We start from the raw sequence: 19,650 nt of genomic DNA on the forward strand, positions 1-19,650 counted from the left end.
ACTGTTGAAACTGGGTGATAGGCGATAATAGCTTATATAAGTAATCATATTTATATCAACAATCATTGAAAAAGTATCTGATAATCTCTGAATTACTTAACACTCTGGTTGCAAGAAACAGAAATCAACCAACGCTATAGATTTAAGGTAAAAAGGAAAATCTATTGTGAAGATTCATGGTTGTATCTAACAGGACAAAGGGCAGAGATAAGACTGGGTTTGGGGAAGGAACCACAGCAGGACAGACAAGGCAGGGAGAGGAGAGACCATGCAGTGGCTGCTTCTTTCTCTTGCAGACTGACTTCCTCTGCTTTCCCCCACAGCTCCCATGTTTACGTTACAAGCCCCAAAACCCATAGAAATTATCCAGATGCACCTTGGTCCCAACTCCAGTTTCCTTGGAGAGTGATTGATAGGTATGGCTTGGTGGGACAGTTTCAAACTATGACTGCAAACCATTTGGCCCTCCTCCCAGAAAGAGTGTCAGGTGTATGTCCCCTGCCCTTGAACCTAGGCAAGCTTATGACTGCTTACTTTTACCAAGAGTTTGGCAGAATGAGACCATGTGACTTCTGGGACTGGCTTGTAGAAGTCCATGCAGCGTCCAACTTTTTTGCTAGAATATTCCCTCTGAATTTCCTGGCCTGACATGTAAGAAGTCTAACCATCCTCAGACCGCCATGCTGTGAGGAAGCCCAAGCCACGTGGACAGGCCATACAGGACACTCTAGCAAAGTGTCCCCGCTAAGCCAAGCCTTCAAGTCATCCCAACCCAGGTGCCAGATATGTGAGTGAAGAAGCTTCCAGATGGTTTCAGCCCCAGTCATCTGAGTGGCTCCCAGTCACTCATTGTTCCATCTGATACCCCTGTCATCATGGAGCAGAGCCAAGTGATCGTGAGCATAATAAAATGGCTGTTGCTCTATGCTATTGAGTTTTGGAGTGGTTGTTGCACATTAATCCATAACTGAAATGCTTGAATCAAATTACGTTCCCTGTTTCCTGGCATGAAGTCCCAGCATGACTGCTGGGGGCCTACCCCCATAAAGAGAGAGGGATGGCAGGGGGTTGAGCAGATTCCAACAAACGAGGCTCAGCAAACAACCTCAAGGCCTCCACTCCATTTCCTAGCCTGATTTCACAGCAGCCTGTTGCCTACCTGGGTGCAGGAAAGAAGGTATGGACTGAGAACTCTTGACCTCCTGTATCTAAGCCCTCTTCTCAATTCTTGTTCTCCCACATAGTAAGGCAGTGCAAAAGAGGAAAGAGGGAAGTGGTATATATTTGCCATGGTAAATGGAATCATTAACTCCCTTCCCTTCCCGCCCCATGGTGGTCTTCCAGCAGAAACAGTTGCCGAGAAATGGGAACTACCTTCAGAGTTCTGGCATCTTCCTTCTGTGGCCTCTCGAGAACAGAGGAGATCATTAGAGGGTCCTCGTGTTGCCTAGCAACCTGTGAATGCTGTTTGCTATCATGTTATTAATATGATAGGAAAGTGTTTCATAGAAGACATTCATCTTGCATTAATGAAAATCAGATTTACTAATATGACACAAAATCTGTTCTTCCTTGTGACTTTCTATACTTAAGTAGCTTATTTATTGAATTAGACTGTGAGTGGTTTCCAGGCTTGAGACTGTTAAAGTTATCGTAATAATAACTTTGTTTTCAATAATGTCAGATGGCCCTTCATGATGAGATTATGCAGCTCTGACTTTGTGATCACTGTTCTTAGACAAAGTGCTGCTGCCCTGGGGCCTAGCCCCATACCTGTGAACTAACTCGACTTCAACTTCTTCCTGCCGAAGCCTCAGCTAGGCAAGGATTCTGGTTTGAGCCAGTATACTTTTAAAGAGGGCCCCATGGAATAAATGGACCTCATACAGCATAGGCGTGAAAGGAACTGCAGAAGTTATTCAGCCTTCGTCTTCGATTTTTCTAAAAAAGGACAACAAACAACCCTAAATTTTCAGGAGCTCAAAAGAGAGTAAGAAATACACACAGTCCCCTACCTTCAAACACAATTTGTTCCTAAAAACAAGTATGGAATTCAAATGCCCAGAAAGCAAATAATAGACCCATCTCTTAAAAAAGAGAATTCTCTTCCCAAAGAGTTAATATATGATTGCTCAGAATGTTCTTTATTAGTTTTAGCAAGTGAAAGTCTCAGTTCAACAGATAGACAGAAGTTGAAGAGTATCGATGGCTAAGATGTAAACAGACAAGTTGTATTAATAACGAATGGAATGCACAGAGCCAGTATCCAAAAGCCGAGGGCTGCATCTAAAGGCCCCTAGAAAGAAGCCATATAAAAATCTAAACTGCAGAGCTAAATTTCTAGAGATTTTTAAAAATAAAGACTTGTTTTCTATTTATAAAAGTAGTACATGATCATTGTGGAGCCCAATACGGGGGATCTGGGCGGCAGGGTATGAAAGAGAGAATTGCAAAGAAACCAGTTACCTGGAAGCAATCACTCAGAGGTGAACATTGTTAATTTTTTGGTGTATGTCCTTTCAAATTTTTCTCTAAATATAAAATGTATACATAAACAATATTTCACATGCTGATTTGCAGCTTGCTATTTTAGCTTCTCAGCATATTCTGAACATGTTCCCGTTTCTTGAGATTCTATTTTAATGGCATTATTTTTTAACAACTGGATAGAATTCTACCATACCAGCGTGCCTTACTTAATTAACTGGGTTGCTCTTAACTTTTTGTTTTCATAATTAACCCTGCAATAAACCTTCTTGATGATATATCTTTTTGGCATATCCTTGATTATTTCCATTAAAGTTGTTTTAATATTCTCAATTCTTACGCATTCAATGTATTTTTGTTGAACATCAGTGTGCCGCGTACTTGAAACACAGCCATTGAGACGTGCTCTCTTCCTTCATAGAGCTTAAAATTAAGTAGGAAAGATAGAAAATTGTACATGGCTGTTAAAAAAAAGAAATTACCACCACCCAACTGAGCTTTTCTCCCTCCTCTCAGTCCCACTCCTCTGGCCAACACTGACTGCAGTCTTAGTTTGTGAATATGTGTTTCTCAAATGGGATTATACTGTACATGTTTTCTTCTAGTTTTTTCACTTAAGAATATGTATAAATATAAAGTTCTTTCCATGTCAGTACACATCGTTCTCACTCTTTTTAATGGCTTTTTTATCTTTCGTGGAATAGCTAAATCCCAATTTGCTTAATGATTTTTCTACTAAGGTTATTTTCAATTTTGTCCTGGCATTGTATGTAATGTTTCCACTGAACATATATCTCTGTGTGCGTGAATGGGATGTCCGGATCAGTGGGTATATACATTTAAATTTTGATCAAGATATTATTTTAAATTATCTTCAAAAAAAGTTATTCCCACTAGCAGGATAGAAGAGGGCTTGTTTCTCCCCATCCTCATGAACACTGGATGTATTTCATGTTTTATTGTCTATCTGCAGGACGAAGAAAGAGTAAAAAGTGTATCTCTCATTGTACTTTCAATTTGCATTTCTTTCAGTGTCCTTTGAATCTTTTCATAGGTTTATTAGTCATTTGTATTTATTCTTCTGTGAATTACGTGTTATTCTTTGCCCATTTTAATTAGTTTGCCTGTTTCTTTTTTATTTATCAGAATTTATTCTTTTTAAAGACTAGTAATCCTTATTATGTACATTGCAAATATTTTACAGCAAATATTTTAAAACTAATAGATATTTTTAGGGCAGTTCTAGGTTTACAGAAGAAAATGATCAGAAAATAAAGAGTTCCTTTAAGGCCAGGAGTTTGAGACCAGCCTGGGCAACATAGCAAGACCTCCTCTCTGTAAGAAGAAAGTACAGAGCTCCCATGTACCCTCCTCCACCCCCAGCCACTTACACAGTTTCTACTATTATTTACATCTTTAGTGTGGTACATTTGATAGAACTGATGAAACAATATTGATACATTATTATTAACTAAAGTTCATAGTTTACATTAGGGTTCATTCTTGATGTTGGACATTCTGTTAATCTTGACAAATGTATACTGACATGTACCCACCATTACAATGTGAAACAGAATGGCTTCCCACTGGAAATCCTCTGTGCTATGCCTGCTGGTGCCTTCCTCCTGCCTCCCCTACAAGCTTCTTTTTAATTACTGTCTCCATAGTTTTACCATTTCCCAGAATATCATATGTTGGAATCATACAGTATGTAGTCCTTTTGGACTGGCTTTTTTCACTTAGTAATATGCTTTTAAGGTTCCTCCATGTCTTTTTGGCACTGAATAATATTCCGTTGTCTGGATGTACCACAGTTTATTTATCTGTTCACCTACTAAAATATATATTGGTGGTTCCAAGTTTTGGCAATTATGAATAAAACTGCTATAACATGTACAAGTTTTTGTGTGGACATAAGTTTTCAACTCTTTTGGGACTCTACCAAGGAACACAATTTGGGATGATGTGGTAAGAGTGTTTAGTTTTTGTAAGAACCCACCAAACTGTCTGCCAAAGTAGCTATACCATTTTGCATTTTCACCAGCAATGAATGAGAGTTCCTGTTGTTCCACATCCATGTCAGCATTTAGTGTTGTTAATGTTTTAGATTTTAGCCATACCCATCGTTGTTTTTAATTTGAAATTCCCTAGTGACTTACCATATTGACCAATTTGGGATCAATACATTTAAAATGTATATATATTTTTAACGGGTCTCACTATGTTGTCCATGCTGGTCTCAAACTCCTGGGCTCAAGCCATCCTCCTGTGTGGCTGGGATTACAGGATCATTCTGTCATGCCCAGCTCAAATGCATGCTTGCTATCTCTATGTCTTCTTTGGTGACGTGTCCAGCTCCTTTGCTCATTTTTAAATTGGGATGTTTGTTTTCCTACTGTTGAGTTTTAAGAGCTCTTTGTGTATTTTGTTTACTGTTCTTTTATTGGATATGTGTTCTGCAAAGATTTTCTCCCAATTTGTGGCTTGTCTTTTTATTCACTTTTATCATTTGTTTTTGATATTTTTTTATATAAAGGTTTGAATTTTTACATAATCAAAACTTCTCTAACAAAGAAGAATAACAAAATTATTCTTTTTGAATTCTGTCTCCTACTTAGGAAAATTTCTCCACCTGGAAATTGTAAAATATGCTCCTATTTTCTATCACTTTCATAGCTTTGTTTTACATTGACATCTTTAATTCATCTGGAAAACTATGTGTGTGCTTGTGTGCAGTGGAATACAAGAATTTAATTTTACTTTTCCAAATGTAGAGATAATTTTCCCAACAACTCTTTCTAAGTAATTCATGTTTTTTCCTACGTAATTCAAATACTACCATTATCGTACACTGAGCCAAAATCTTTTCTACAGATAGTTCAGTTTCTGAATTTACTACCCTGTTTCTTTGCTCCATTTTGTCTGTTTCTGTACTCTTCCATGCTGTTGTAGTGATGGAGACATTATAAGTTGACTTGATATCTTTAATGTGTAGACTTCTAGCTATTCTTATACTTTTCTGAATGTATTATCATGTCCAACTTTATAAAAATTATTTTTAGAATTTTAACTGAGTCTGAATTGAAGTTACAGGTTAATTTGGGGTACATTTATACAATGGAATATTACCATTCAGGTCTTTTTAAATTTTCTTCCGTGAACTCTGATAGGTTTTTTTTCATAGAGCTTGCACATTTATATTCAGGTTTATTTTAGTATTTTTTATAGTTTTGTTGCTGCTGTAGATGGAATCTTGTTGTTTCATTACATTTTCTGATTTTTAAAAAATATTGGTAGTTGGGAAAGATGTTGGTTTTGTATGTTGCTCTTGTGTTGAAGTCTCTTTTTGTTTAAGCATATTTTATTAGATTATCTTGGAATTTCTTTGACAGATGATTATCAGTTGCAGTAACAGCACCTTTTTTTTCTTCTCCAATACTTCTACTTTCTATTTATTTTTCTTATTTTATTGAATTGCCTATAATTACATGTACAATATTAAATAGTAGTGGAGATAGTGCCCACCCTTGTCCTCTTCTTGCCTTTTATGGGAAAGAGACAATGAACAAGTAATTTTTTAAAGAGAAACTAAATCAGGGACTTTGAAGGCCAGTGCATATTTCATGAATTAGGGTCAGGGAACATTAATGTACCTTCTTATTATCTTTCTCTCTCAGAAAAATTAAACTGAAATGTCTCTAAAAAACATAAATGTAACTCACATTATGTAATGTTTCCAAAATGGCTGGCATGAACTCTCATTTTGATTTTAAGAGACTCTCTTTGGGCTAAAGTCACATGTTTATATCTTTGGACTGCCATTACCTTCAGCCTTGGGTAAGAGAAACATTATTTTAGTTATGTTTATGTTACGACATAATCAAGACCTTCCCCAAGAGGAAGTGGAGCTATCTGCCCAATCCTAGAGAAGGTAATTTCCTGGAAAAAAAGAAATGCACTCCAGCCTGGGCAACAGAGCAAGATCCTGTCTCAAAAAAAAAAAAAAAGTAGAAGAAACAGGAGGCATTTGAAGTCCCTCAAAGTCCCTATCGCAGGATTTCTTACAAATCTTTCTTCCCAGTAGATCATATCTATGAGTAACATGAATTGCCGGGTGGTCACTCATAATGATGTCAGCGCTTATCTGCCCCCAGTGAGCACCCACAGTCTTGGGCGTCAACACCCCTTGCTTTCAGGCACTGCCCTTCTCTCCAGTCAGAATCCATGCTGAAGCCCCAGCTGTGGTCATGCAGGCCGGTTTCAGTGCTGCTTCGCTTTGATAAGTAACTAACTATAGGATGTTTGAGGAATAAAGAAGCCCAGCGTGTCTGTAGCAGAGGGAGAGAAGGTTCGAAGAGCTGGATCATGTAGATCCTGTAAGTGGAGGTTTGGACTTGGGATCCTTGTTTCGAAGCATGAAGGGCAGCAATATGCCAATTCATGTTTTAAACATTCCCCATAGCTGCTGTATGGGGAATGGAGCTGTAAGGGAACCACAGCCATATCCCAGGTGAGAGATGGTAGTTTGGATGGTCAGATTTCAGATGTATTTTAGAGGCAGTGTGTGCAAGACTTGCTTCTAAGCTCTGGTGGTATTTTCAGCTGCTTACTTGACTCTCAAACTTAACAAGGCCAAACTCCTAGAAGAAGACAGAGAGGAAAAGCTCCTTGACATTGGCCTTGGCCTTGACTTTTGTGATATGAAACCAAAAGCACAAGCAACAAAAGCAGAAATAAGCAAGTGGGTCTGCATCGAACAAAAAGCTTCTGCACAACAAAGGAAACAATTTCAAAAAAAAAAAAAGGCAACCTATGAAATGAGAGGAAGTATTTGCAAACCATATTTCTAATGGGGGTTAATATCCAAAATATATAATGAACTCATATAACTCAATAGAAAAAATAAATAAATAACCCAATTAAAAATGGGCCAAAGACCCAAATAGACAATTTTTCAAAGAAGACATATAGATGGCTGGGAAGTACATGAAAAGGTGTCAGACATGACTACTTAACGGGGAAATGCAAATCAAAATCGGAATGAGATGTCACCTCATACCCAATAGGATGGCTGTTCTCTGAAATATAGGCGCTAACAAGCGTTGTCAGGGTGTGGAGGTTGGGCACCAGCCCAAATCCTGTCTCAAGATCCCCTCAACTCCTTCTTATCAAGACATCCCTTGGGACCTTGCTCTTCCTACTGCAGTCAGCTGAATAAACCTGACTTTGTTTACATGCCAGGTTCCCGGTGATTTTTGGCTGGTAGGAATCAACCTTTTGATCCCTCTCCTGTGTTCCTTGTCACTTCTTCTGCTGACACTTTACTCAAGTGTCTCCCACTGCTCCCCTGATCCCACCCCCCTCAGGAAATACTGAGATTTCCCTGGGATTGCCATCAACTGTCTTATCATCTCTTCCTTGAACCAAAGCTGTCTCTTGGGGCCCTTGTCCAGCTCCGTCTGTGCTAGGGTCAGTCTGGCCAACTGGACATTCCCACTTTGGACTTCTACAGGCAGGCACTTCTGTCTCTACTTCACTTTTAAAAAGAATGGACTCATTCCTTGCCATTTGCCCCTGTTCACTTCTCTGTCCTGTGCTCCTGCTTTCCTGCGCCTCTGAGCCAGGACCTGGGAATATCCGCAGACCTTTTCCCCTCACTTGCTTCCCCCTCACCTCCTAAATGTGTCTCCAGTCATCTGCTGCCATTGCAGCTGCATTTAGCAGGGCCCCTTTGCTTCCGGCCATACCCTGTCCAGTGTAGCCTCAACACGGCTTCCAGCGCACCTGTTCTGAAACATAAATAGGATGTCCACAGCACTCACTTGTGTAAAGCCTTCCCATGGCTTTCCATCACATGGGAGATAAAGTCCAAGCCCCATACACAAGCATTTAGAGTCTGGCCCCGCCCACTGCCCCCCACCTTGCGTCTGACTGGACGCTAGAGCAGTCAAACTACCTGTCGTTCCCAGCAGGCCCTGCCTGCTTTGTGCCTCCACGCTTTCCCGGGCCTGAAATACCCCTGGCAAACACCGACTCCTTCTCCAGTGCTTCAATAGATCCTCCCCGTGCCTCCGTGCACAGCGCCCGTGAGTGATGGCAGAGCTCCTGCCTGCTGTAGTGCAGCCATCCCCCAGTATTGTACAGTAGTGTGGTTCTCTTTACATGTCTGTCGTCTCTTGCTGTCTGAGCACCTCTGGATGCTGGGCGCACTGCACGTTCATCCTTGCATTTGAAATGATGCTCACAGGAGGCATTCAACAAACTCACTTTCTTCACCTTTCTTTCTAGACCAGTGATGTCCAGTGGAAATGTAACAGGAGCCACATACAAAATTTTACCCTTTTTAGTGGTCACATGAAAAACATAAAAAGAAACAGAGAAAATTAATGTCATAATCTGTTTAACCCAGTATATCCAAAACTTTTGTCATTTCAACACTTAGTCAATACAAAAACAGTAATAAGCTATTTTCCATTTTTGTTGCATTCTCTTCAAAATTCAGTGTATATTTTATACAGGAGGGACATCTCAATTCAGGCTAGCCACTTTTGTTGTTTGTTTTGTGACAGGGTCTCACTCTGTCACCCAGACTGGAGTGCATGGCGCGATCTCAGCTCACTGCAACCTCTGCCTCCCAGGCTCCAGTGATCCGCCCACCTCAATCTCCTGGGTAGCTGGGATGACAGGCGTGTGACACCCCACTCAGCTAATTTTTGTATTTTTTTTGTAGAGACAGGGTTTCACCATGTTGCCCAGGCTGGTCTCGAACTCCTGACCTTAATGATCCGCCTGCCTCGGTCACCCAGAGTGCTGGTATTAACAGGTGTGAGCCACCGCACCCGGCCCAGACTAGCCACATTTTACGTGCTCAGAAGCCACTGGCGGCTCATGGCTCCTGGACCAGACCATGGGGGCTTCAGCAGGTGCAGCTGTGGGCCTCTGTTTTCCTACCTGTAGAACAAGAAGGTCACCAAAATCTGTCATCTCTCATCCCTCCCAGCTCCAAAAAAAATGGGACTCTGATACCTTGTGAGGAATTCAAGAGAACGCCCTGTCTCAGAGCGAGGTGTCCTTCACCAGCTGGTGAGCTGGATCCCGGCAGTTTTGTTAACTGTGATCACTTGGTTAGAACGCAGGCTGCAGGGTTTTCCCCTGGAAAGGTACTACATTGAGACGATTTATACACGTATTCTTACCTTCATAACTAATTAGTGATACTTTGAGACTATATAAATACCTTATGTCTCATAACTTTCTCCACTAATTTTAGACTCCATGGACAATTCTTGGCTGAAATAACTATTACTGCACTGTTTACCAAATGGTGATTTTTCTATTTCCACAATTCTTATATATTTATTACTTAGCATCCTACTGTAAGGAAGAATTGTCCCTTCTCCTCCATTTATTTACTCATTCATTCATTTTTATCGGTGTGGACTTATGGATTCCTGTACTATTCTGTGGGTTGTAATCCATTACCCTCATTACTGTGTTTTGGTGAGATATGAACTAGGAATATGTTAGTTAAATTTTCATGCTTGATTTTTGGAAACCACAACCCTGAAATCCTAAGAGTGACCAAAAAAAAAAAAAAAAAAGAAAAGAAAAAAAGCGAAGTAACAGTTTGTAGTTTCTTATTCTCTATGTAAAAGCTTTAGGGAAAAAAAGGAACACATTAATTAGAAAAGCCTATTTTCTGAAAGAGAATTATTTTTAACATGTATTCATTAATTATTTTTAAAATTATTTTAAACACATTTCAAACATGGTGTGTCTGTTCTGTCCTGGTCAATGATATTTCTACTAAGCACTTCTTCAGAATTTAAAGAGCCATTACTTTAACCAAAGGAATAATAAGGGAGTGAAATATCTTGCTCTGTGGGATTTTCTAGTTCTTGCAGCCTCAGCCTCACAGAAGGTCATTCCTCCTGGCTCCTTTGTCCCCCTGACTCATGGGGGTTTATATGTGCACATACACACCTTTTTTTTTTCTTTTCCTACAGAAAATAGATAGGAAATGGGCATGACTGTGAGTGAGGCTGAGTGGCCGCCGCCTGGCCTAATGCTGGCCTGGGCTCTCTGCAGCCTAATTAAAGGAAAATGGTTGTGCTCTCTATGAAGAGAGAAGCAGAATGAGAGCAGACAGGCACAGGAAGGGAAGCTGAAGCACTAAGAGCTTCCCCTTTTCTGCAGAATTAAATGCTAACCTTGCCTCATACTATTAGTGCTGAACTTATATAACAAATCAATGTAAATAGCTGGCCAACTTCCAGGGCACTAGATTTATTGTGCAAATTCAATTAGTGCAGCCCCTAAGAAACCAGCAATGTGCAAATAAATACTGTAGATGGAATAAAAGGGAAGAGGTGGAGCACTAAGTCTCAGTCCTGTACCCTGACAGCAGACACTGCTGTAAGGCACTGCCAAACCCAGCTTCCCACCATGGCAAAGTGTGTGAATGACCCACGGCTATGCTTTCAGGGTAAACTTAAATAGAAACAAAATTCTTAAGTGTATAAACATGATGCTATTTCTACAAGAAAACTGTTTTGCTCTGGCAAGTAAGACCAAAAGTCAGACAGGTCAGAAGAAAATTCAGTCTGCTTGGGCTTTAGAATGCCTGGGCCTTAATTCCGGGGCCACTTCTCCCATCTGCCATCTGAATGTGTTCAGTGAACAACTGGTTTAACTGTTTTGATTTACTTGGCTCACCCAACATAGTAAGCAGGCAAAACAGCAAAGAAATAACTCCATTTGGACAGTTTGTATTTAATTTTCATCAATTCAGACACAAAAAAAGTAAGGCCTCAGTTTAACAATTTCCATGCAATTTTTATTGGTTTCCACAGAATTCTTTTTTAAATTAAAAAAGGTCTCACTCTGCTGCCCAGGCTTAAGTTCTGTGGCATGAACATATCTCACTACAGCCTCAAACTCCTGGGCTCAAGTGATCCTCCTGCCTCTGCCTCCCAAATAGCTAGGACTACAGGCATGTACCACCATGCCCAGCTAATTTTTATTTTTTAATTTTTGTAGAGACAAGGGTCTCACTATGTTGCCCAGACTGGTCTCAAGCTCCTGTCCTCAATCCTCCCACTTCAGCTTCCCACAGCACTGGGATTACAGGCATGAGCCACTGTACCTGGCCTATTTCCGCATAATTCTTCAGTGAAAGACAAAACTTCATGAAGGCTAGTTACGATGTCCTCTTACCTTTACTGCTGTATAAAATGGCAGGCAAATTAGTTTATGCAGTACTTTTGAATGGAGGAAAAGCATTCCCTGAGGAGAAAAACTGCAGTTATGCCAAAGAAAGACTTTCTTTGAATTAAGCAGCAAACAAAAAAGTATTTTCGTATTTTAGTTTCTGATTCACACCAGAAAGGATTTGAGGCAGCCTACACAAATATATGCAATAGGATGATTAAGAACAATAACAGTAATAATTATTGATATGGAGCCTCTCCCCTGTGCCAGGCATAATGCCAAATCTTTTACCTGGAGTGTCTCCTTGAATTCTGATAGTAACTCTTGCAATGAAGGGCCATCATTATCCCCATTTTACAGCTAAGAAGACTGAGGCTGAGAGAAACTAAAGCTGACTAGCTCTAGATTGCACAAGCTGACAAGCAGCAGAGCTGGGGTAAAAAGAAAAAGGACAGTAAATGGGAAACTGAGGCCGGGTCAGCAACACGAATCTGAGTTGAGACGGAGAGACCACCAACGCAAGCATCAGTCTTTGTTTAGTCAACTTGCATCCTGAGAATGGATCACCAACTCAGCCCACACATGTGGCTTCCCACTCCTTAGAGATCAGAGCAAGGAGAGAAGTGTTAGCACTGGCTAGATTCGTAATTCATGAATTAATATATTCCATCTTCTAAGCTGTTCCTGGGCTGAGTATCTGGGATTCAGAAAAACAAATGGACAGCAGATAGATCCTTCAGGTAATTCTTCAACTTTCTGAAAACTAAGACTCTGGGTGCAAGGGTGGCAGGGAATTTCTGGTCCTGTCCGGAGCAAATGTGACCTGATGAAGGCACAGAAGGTCAGATTCCATGTTCTTATAGACACCAAAGGACCTAAAGGAAAACTTGTGCTTGCAAGAGAGCACAGCCTCCTTCCCTCAGCAGGGGAGGTCGTGGGGCCTGTGGGCTAGTCAGGATTTCCCTCTGAGACAGCTCTGGGTGTTCAGCTCACAGACAACACACATCATGCCGGTCCCAGTGGCCTCCAGCAGAGGCAAACCATGCATTTGGAGCAGAGAAAGCCTTGCAAAGCAGTGCCTCCCAGCACCAGTGCTGCCAGGCAAGGGAGCCCAGGGTGTGGGAGGCACCCAGTGTTAAGCAATGTTAGCTTCTTCTTTTTTTTTTTTTTAAATTAAACAAACAAAGTCTTGCTCTGTCGCCCAGGCTAGAGAGCAGTGGCACAATCTCAGCTCACTGCAACCTCTGCCTCCCGGATTCAAGCAATTCTCCTGCCTCAGCCTCCCAAGTAGCTGGGACTTCAGGCATGCACCACCACGCCCTGCTAATTTTTATATTTTTTGTAGAGACGGGGTTTCGCCATGTTGGCCAGGCTGGTCTTGAACTCCTGACCTCCAGTGATCTGCCTGCCTCAGTCTCCCAAAGTGCTGGCATTACAGGCATAAGCCGCTGCATGTGGCCGCAATGTTAGCTTCTGAATTCCCAGGTAAACCAGGATCTTTGGCAAAACACTGCTCTGTAGCATTAAGAAAGAGGATTTTTACAAGCCAGTCAGAAAATAGCTGATTTCTGCTGAAGATTAGAATTTCGGTCTTAGTGCCAATGAATTGTAAGCCATTTTTCTGTAGAGCAGGAAACATCTGAGGCCAGCTCTGCGTTGTGACAAGGAAACCACAGCCAAATTATATTTCGAGGCTGCTGAATTTTCTGTTGTATAGATCAGAGCATGTGACAATTACAACTGGCCATCAAATAACTAGTTGGTTTTGCTTTCAAAATCATTAATCTTACCTTTCTAGATCTGCCTCAAAGCAATCAAAAAATTGACTGGATACAGATTCTTGCAAACTCAGGCTGAACCCAAGGAACTCTTCAGTCAGATTTCCATTTCGGTCTTCAGGATGTTTTGTTGCAGGGCATCAGGGTTGTGTCTGCTCGTGTCATGGGGTCTCACTTCCAAGCAAACCCAGGAATAACTAGAAATACTTGTTCCTATTCTTATTTTTGAAAATTGTACTGAAATGCCTGCATTTACATTCTTTCATGAGTAGAATAAATGGTCATAACCCTACCTGACAGTGTGAATGCAAATTGTGCCCGTTCTCTGCAGTTAAGCCAGGTCGGGCCAGACGGGAACATGTAGGACCCTGAGGACACCGGGACTTTCCCACTGGCTTGGAGGTAGAAGTCGCCTGTGGAAAATATTCTATGGATTTTTTTTCCCCGGAGTGTTCAGTTTTGGAGTAGTTGGAGTCTAGAGTGATAAACATGTTCTAGTTCTGTAAACTTCAACCAAAAACATCTCCCAATTTTCATAAATTTAAGAAAAGATTTTTGTTAAAAATAGAGGCTGTCGAGTCTTTGGGGTATCACAGCTGATAAAACATCCATTCTCTCCCCTTCAGGAACAGAATTCTGATTTATAGGGAAGTACATCATATCTAAAATAAATGACTGGTTCTCAGCCTCCCATGCAACCAAGAAAGTCATATGACCAACCATTGGCCAATAAGATATAAATGGAAGTGCTTTGTGAAACTTCCAGGAACTCTCCTTAGAAGAAAGGAGATGAGTCCTTTTTTTCCCATACTTCATCCCAGAACCATGTGATGGCTGGAGCTCAGCAGCCATTTTGAATCATGAGGCCAAGGCCCCTGTGAATGTACTGTGCTCTGATGTCCATGGAACCACCCTGGCAGCCCTAAACTCCCCATCTAGACCTTCTTTACATGAAAAAATACACTTCTGCCTTTTGAAAGTCACAGTTACTTTGAAACTTTCTGTAATTTCAATCATATCTAATCCTAGCTAATGTAGGGGATGCTCGGGAAACTGGGGTGATTAAGAGAGTTGCTAGAGAGACTCAGGAAAAAGCATAAGGAAATGGGATTTGGTTGCACAGTTGTTCAGAGCATGGGTCACACAGAACTATGGGTAGGACCTAGTTCAGCCACTTATTAACTCTGTGACCTTGGGCAACTCATTTAAGCTCTCTGAATCTATGTCTTCATCTGTAAAATGGGCCAACATGTCCCACTTTCTAGGATTAGAATTAGGATGAAATGAGATAATGCACAGAAATTGCGTGTAACAGAGTCTGTGGGTTTGCATCCCCAGATGAATCTAAGTGTGTCTCCAGCATGAAGCTGTAATAGAACAGGATGCCTCCCAGGGTGTAGTAAGCACCCACCAGGTGCTTACTACCAGCAGGATAGCTCAAGCAGCACAGCCACATCTTACTAATGATGGATTCGTTCTGGCAGGAATTAGAATAAAACATAACAAGCACGTCAAACCTGTGATTTCATAGATATCATTACTTAGGACAAGACAAAAGTAATTATTTCAGGTTTTTTTTTTAAAGACAAATCAATGTGAAGAAAATTTTGGGCCAGGCCTGGTGGCTCATGCCTGTAATCCTAGCTACTTGGGAGGATTACTTGAGGCTAGGAGTTTGAGACCAACCTGGGCAACATGGCAAAGCCCGTTTCTAAAAGAAACCAAATAGAAAATTAGCCAGGTGTGATGGTGTGCACCTATAGTCCCAGCTGTTTGAGAGGCTGAGGCGGGAGGATCACTTAAGCCCAGGAGTTTGAGGCTGCAGTGAGCTATGATTGTGCCACTGTATTCCAACCTGGGTGACAAAGTAAAACGGTGTCTCTAAACAAAAATTTTTAAAGAAAATTTGGAAGTATTCAGTAATGTAGTGACACAGAAAACGATTGATTCCCAAGTGATTGAAGTTTGGCAAACACTAGCCCAAGAGGTAGCCTAGGGATAAAGCTGCTGAGAGGACAAAGAGGACAAAGAGCTCAAGAAGGCCACAGTGCCAGGCCTCGCCAAGCCCACTCCAGCCTCCACCTCCCCAGCGTGCACCCCTCTGCAGCCCTGCCATGCCAGGCCATCATAAGCAGCTCTGACATTCCCCACCCCCACCCACCATGTGTGCATTTCTGGGGGCAGGGGCTTTCTCTCACCGTGGTACCCTCAGTGCCCGTCGCATGTTTGACACAGGCGTGAGGGCCATATTCTATTCATGGCAAAGAATTGAACCCTAGGTCTTCTCCTTCCCTGCCATTTTGCAACCGTTAATGTCAGAAGCTCTGAACACACCCGGGACAGAGAAGAGTCTACATGGAAGCACAGGGAAGGAAGGGATGTTCACTGAAGGGTGGAGTGATGCAGCAGAGGAAGAGGACCAGAGGAAAGCAGCCACTGGAAATAAGGAAACAGGGTTTAGGAAGGCCTCACTAGACCTGTTAGGATGGATGGATGGATGGATGGATGGATAGATGGGTGGGCAGATAAATGGATGGATAGATAGATGGGTGGATGGATAAATGGATGGATGGATGGATGGATGGATAGATGGATAGATGGGTAGGTGGATGGATGGATGGATGGATGGATGGATGGATGGATGGATAGAAGAGAAAAGAAAGCTAGGACATATTTCTAGTGTTCTTAGCAGACATCCCACCATGGAAGAGGTCATGGGGCAAAGGGGCTTTAGGAAACATGTTCACAATCCTGCCTCCCTCTCACCCAGACCTCTTGCCAGGCTTGGCACACCCAGATGCCTGCTGTGACCCATGGAGAGGAGCAATTTTGGCCAGGCTGGTGGGAAAGCAAGGACGAACCATGGAGGGCATCCTCGGCAACTGAGCTGATGGCTGCCACACAAAAACGAGGACACAGCATTGCCTAATCTGACTCATCAAAGAAAGGCCTAAAACTCAAATTCCAAATGTTATTCAGGCCAAAGTAGATGCATCTGTATATCATACCTGGCCTTGGGTATCTGTTTGCTACCATGATATTTATCACTGCCTACCTTCTGTGTATCGAATGGAGACATGACACAGGCTGCTTCATAGAGAGGCAAGCCCCACTAGCTACGCTCTATCCTCTCGTATCACAAGACTGAGACTCATGGCTGAGCTTGACGTTCAGGCAGGCATCTTAGAAGGAGAACAGTCTGCCCTCCGCCGTGCTGGAAAGGACATGTACAAGCGAGAGCATCATTCTCTAAGGAAACCCGCAGGTCTCCCTGGTGGCAGGTGCCTGCCCGGAAAAAAGCGACTCCTGACTTTCCAGCAGCCCTCTCTGCAGGCATGAGTGGCAGCTTGGGGAGCCTGTGAACAGCTCTAAAAGCAGAAACTTTTTTTTTTTCATGCCAAGAGAAAATTAGAATGCTTTTTATTAAAAAAAAAATCTTGGAAAAAGTGATGTGTTTCTTCCCTGCCACCCGCCTCCTCTTTGCCACCTGGTGCGTAGTTCAGCGCGCCCTGCCACGCCATGCCAGTGCTGGAAAAGGCACACCTGCAGTCACAGCACTCCTTTCCTGCTGGCCAGGAAGGCCTTGGCCTTGGAGTTGAGATCCCGGCCTTTAAAGGACACCTTTACCACTTCTCTTTCCCCGTAGATGTGCTGGACTTTTTCCTACAACTTCTCCCAGTGTGTCGTGTTGATCGGCTTTCCTCGGCCTTCAGCGTGTCCGATGGCCAAGCCGGCCTTCACATCCCCACTCCATTTGAGTCTGTCGATGGAACTGCCTGGATGAGCGGGCGAGGATGACCTCTGGAGACATTTAGTCAATTGCTTAACGATCGGACTATATCGACCAGAAATGGTTAATTCAGTTCCGCAAGTCAAAATCTCCCAGGGCTTCTTGGAAAAGGGTATTATTTGCAGAAGTGATGGGGAATTTAAGTCCTCCCAAATAAACCAGGCTGGCCATTGGCAGCATGAACAGAGACAGTAAGGTCTTCTATTTCAGTCTTCAAAAGGTGTAACTTTTTTCTCACAGCTGTGCAAAAATGATTTTTGTGGCATTGACACCCAAATGCACACAGCCCCTTAAAAAGCACGTTGGGGCCATGTGCATACCTGGCCCCCTCTCCCGAAGATTTCTAGACGGCAGGCTGTGTGGGGTACTTCATCGCTCCTAGTAGTCTTCCCCTTTTGAATATAAATTGGGGGAAAAAAGTTAATAGTTTTTGTTTTTAAAATTCACAATATTCATGGAAATACAAATTTCCCGAAAGCTCATCACGAATGCTGATGGCACCATAGTACCTGGCGGAAACCTGGCCCTAAGCTTCGCCAGGATCCAAGACGCTTCTTTCCTTCCTATGGATACAGAAGGAGCCTAAAGTGTAGAAATCGTTCAACCTGGGGGAGGTCTAGAACCTTTATTTTTATTTTTTTGGAGACGGGGTCTCACTCTGTCACCTAGGCTGGAGTGCAGTAGGCTGGAGAGCACAGCTCACTGCAGCCTCAAACTCCTGGGCTCAAGTGATCCTCCAATCTCAGCCTCCCTAGTAGCTGGGACCACAGGCATGTGTCACCACATCTGGCTAATTTTTTAAATTTTTTTATTTTTTGTAGAGATGGGGGTCTCACTATGCTGTCCAGGCTGGTCTTGAACTCCTGGCCTCAAGTGATCCTCCCACCTTGGCCTCCCAAAGTGCTGGGATTGCAGGCATGACACATCATACCTGGTTCCTAAAACTTTTCTTAAAGCAGAATTTCCTCCTAACATTCTTGTATCAAAAGGAAACCACCTTCATTTGACTCAACATTATGATCAACTGTAAAATAGGTTTGGTTAAATTCAGAGCTTTTCCCATTTGAATGATGAAAGCTGCCATGCTACTGCTGTAGGATGATTTTAGGAAGCCCACAGGATCCCAGACACCCTCACCCCTCTTGGCCACCCTCACCTGGGAGCCTGTAGCTGGTGCTAAAGTTGTCCTTGGATATGGGAAAGCAGCCGGGCCTGAGCCCTGCCCTCACCATGCAGGTCTCTGCCAGGAGCTTGGGCCCCAAGGCCTATCCCTGGGCCAGCCACCGTGGGCACCCGGAGCGCACAGCCTCAAGTCGCAAATCCATTCCCTTTAGAGTTGCTGGCAAGTGTGATGTGTGGTGGTGTGTGGTTGGGAGAACACCACTCTATTTCTGAAATAAAACCTGGACACTAGGATTTTTTTTAATGTTTTACAAAAATTGTTACATAGCCCCCATTTTCTCTAATACAATTCAAGTTCCTCCAAAATTAATTTGCCAGGGGTTCAGAGGGAGGGAAGGAGAGAGAGTGAGTAGGCAGAGCATAGACGGCTTTTTAGGGCAGTGACGCTATTCTGTATGACAAGGCTGTGGGAACCCAGGTGTTTAGATGGAGGGCCAGAGCTCGTGACAGGCCACAGTGGGCTCCCAAGGGAAGTGGGACTTCACAGAACTCCCTCTCTGAAGCAGACGATGACGGGTCCCCAGCAGGCAGCACAGAGGGCAGAGTAGTAAAGGCGCTGGGTGGGGAGCATGGCCCGAGAGCACCTGGGTTGTTGGAACAGGTGGCACTGGAAGTGAGGAAAGCAGTGGCAGTTCCGCCACCAGACAGAGGCAGCCGTAGACCCCCAAAACCAAGGGGGTGGGAGCTCTGATGGTGCCACAGAAACAAACGAGGGATTTCAGCTGCTGAGGAAAGACGGTGTGTTAACAGCTGGATGAACATATCACCTGAACAGCTACGCGGGCGAGTCATCAGGAACTGATGCCGTCTTCCGGTCCGGCAAGTGGGTGCAGGGCAAGGCCTTATACCGCCGAGTGCCAGGTTGTCCCTAACACAGACTCTCGGCGTTGTGTCTGTCCTCTAGTGCCCCCGTGGCCTCTGGGACACTTTACCACCATCCCTAAGAACTTTTTGTCTTGGAAAACAGAAGGTGCCCATCCACGTGGGGACACCAGGTTTTTCCTTCCCCTGTGCACACACACAACATCTATAAACAGTAATAAGGACAGCTAGCTCACATCCAGAGGAGAGCAAAGCCCAGCTGAGCGACATGGCTTTGACCCTGAAGCAGTTAAGTTCCCTGTTCCAAGACACTTAAAGTAAGAGTTAAAATACCAATAAGAGTTCTTGGTTATTCCAAAAATGCATCAAATTTTCCAATTA

At 42.9% G+C, this 19,650-nt stretch overlaps 1 protein-coding gene and 1 long non-coding RNA gene across 2 annotated transcripts in view; one reads left to right on the plus strand and one right to left on the minus strand.

Moving 5' to 3' along the window:
• CFAP61 (cilia and flagella associated protein 61) overlaps positions 1 to 19,650 on the plus strand; it is a 291,671-nt gene that overhangs the window by 254,816 nt on the left and 17,205 nt on the right. The gene's annotated exons all lie outside the window — the stretch shown is intronic.
• Positions 4,018 to 10,119, minus strand: LOC126963562 (uncharacterized). Its single transcript, XR_007729168.1, has 3 exons — positions 8,444 to 10,119; positions 8,161 to 8,276; positions 4,018 to 7,127 (listed from the first exon to the last, which is right to left on the minus strand). It is a non-coding gene; the product is annotated as an uncharacterized LOC126963562 (long non-coding RNA).

The sequence above is a fragment of the Macaca thibetana genome, chromosome 10 (assembly GCF_024542745.1).
Source record: "Macaca thibetana thibetana isolate TM-01 chromosome 10, ASM2454274v1, whole genome shotgun sequence".
Lineage (NCBI taxonomy): Eukaryota > Metazoa > Chordata > Mammalia > Primates > Cercopithecidae > Macaca > Macaca thibetana.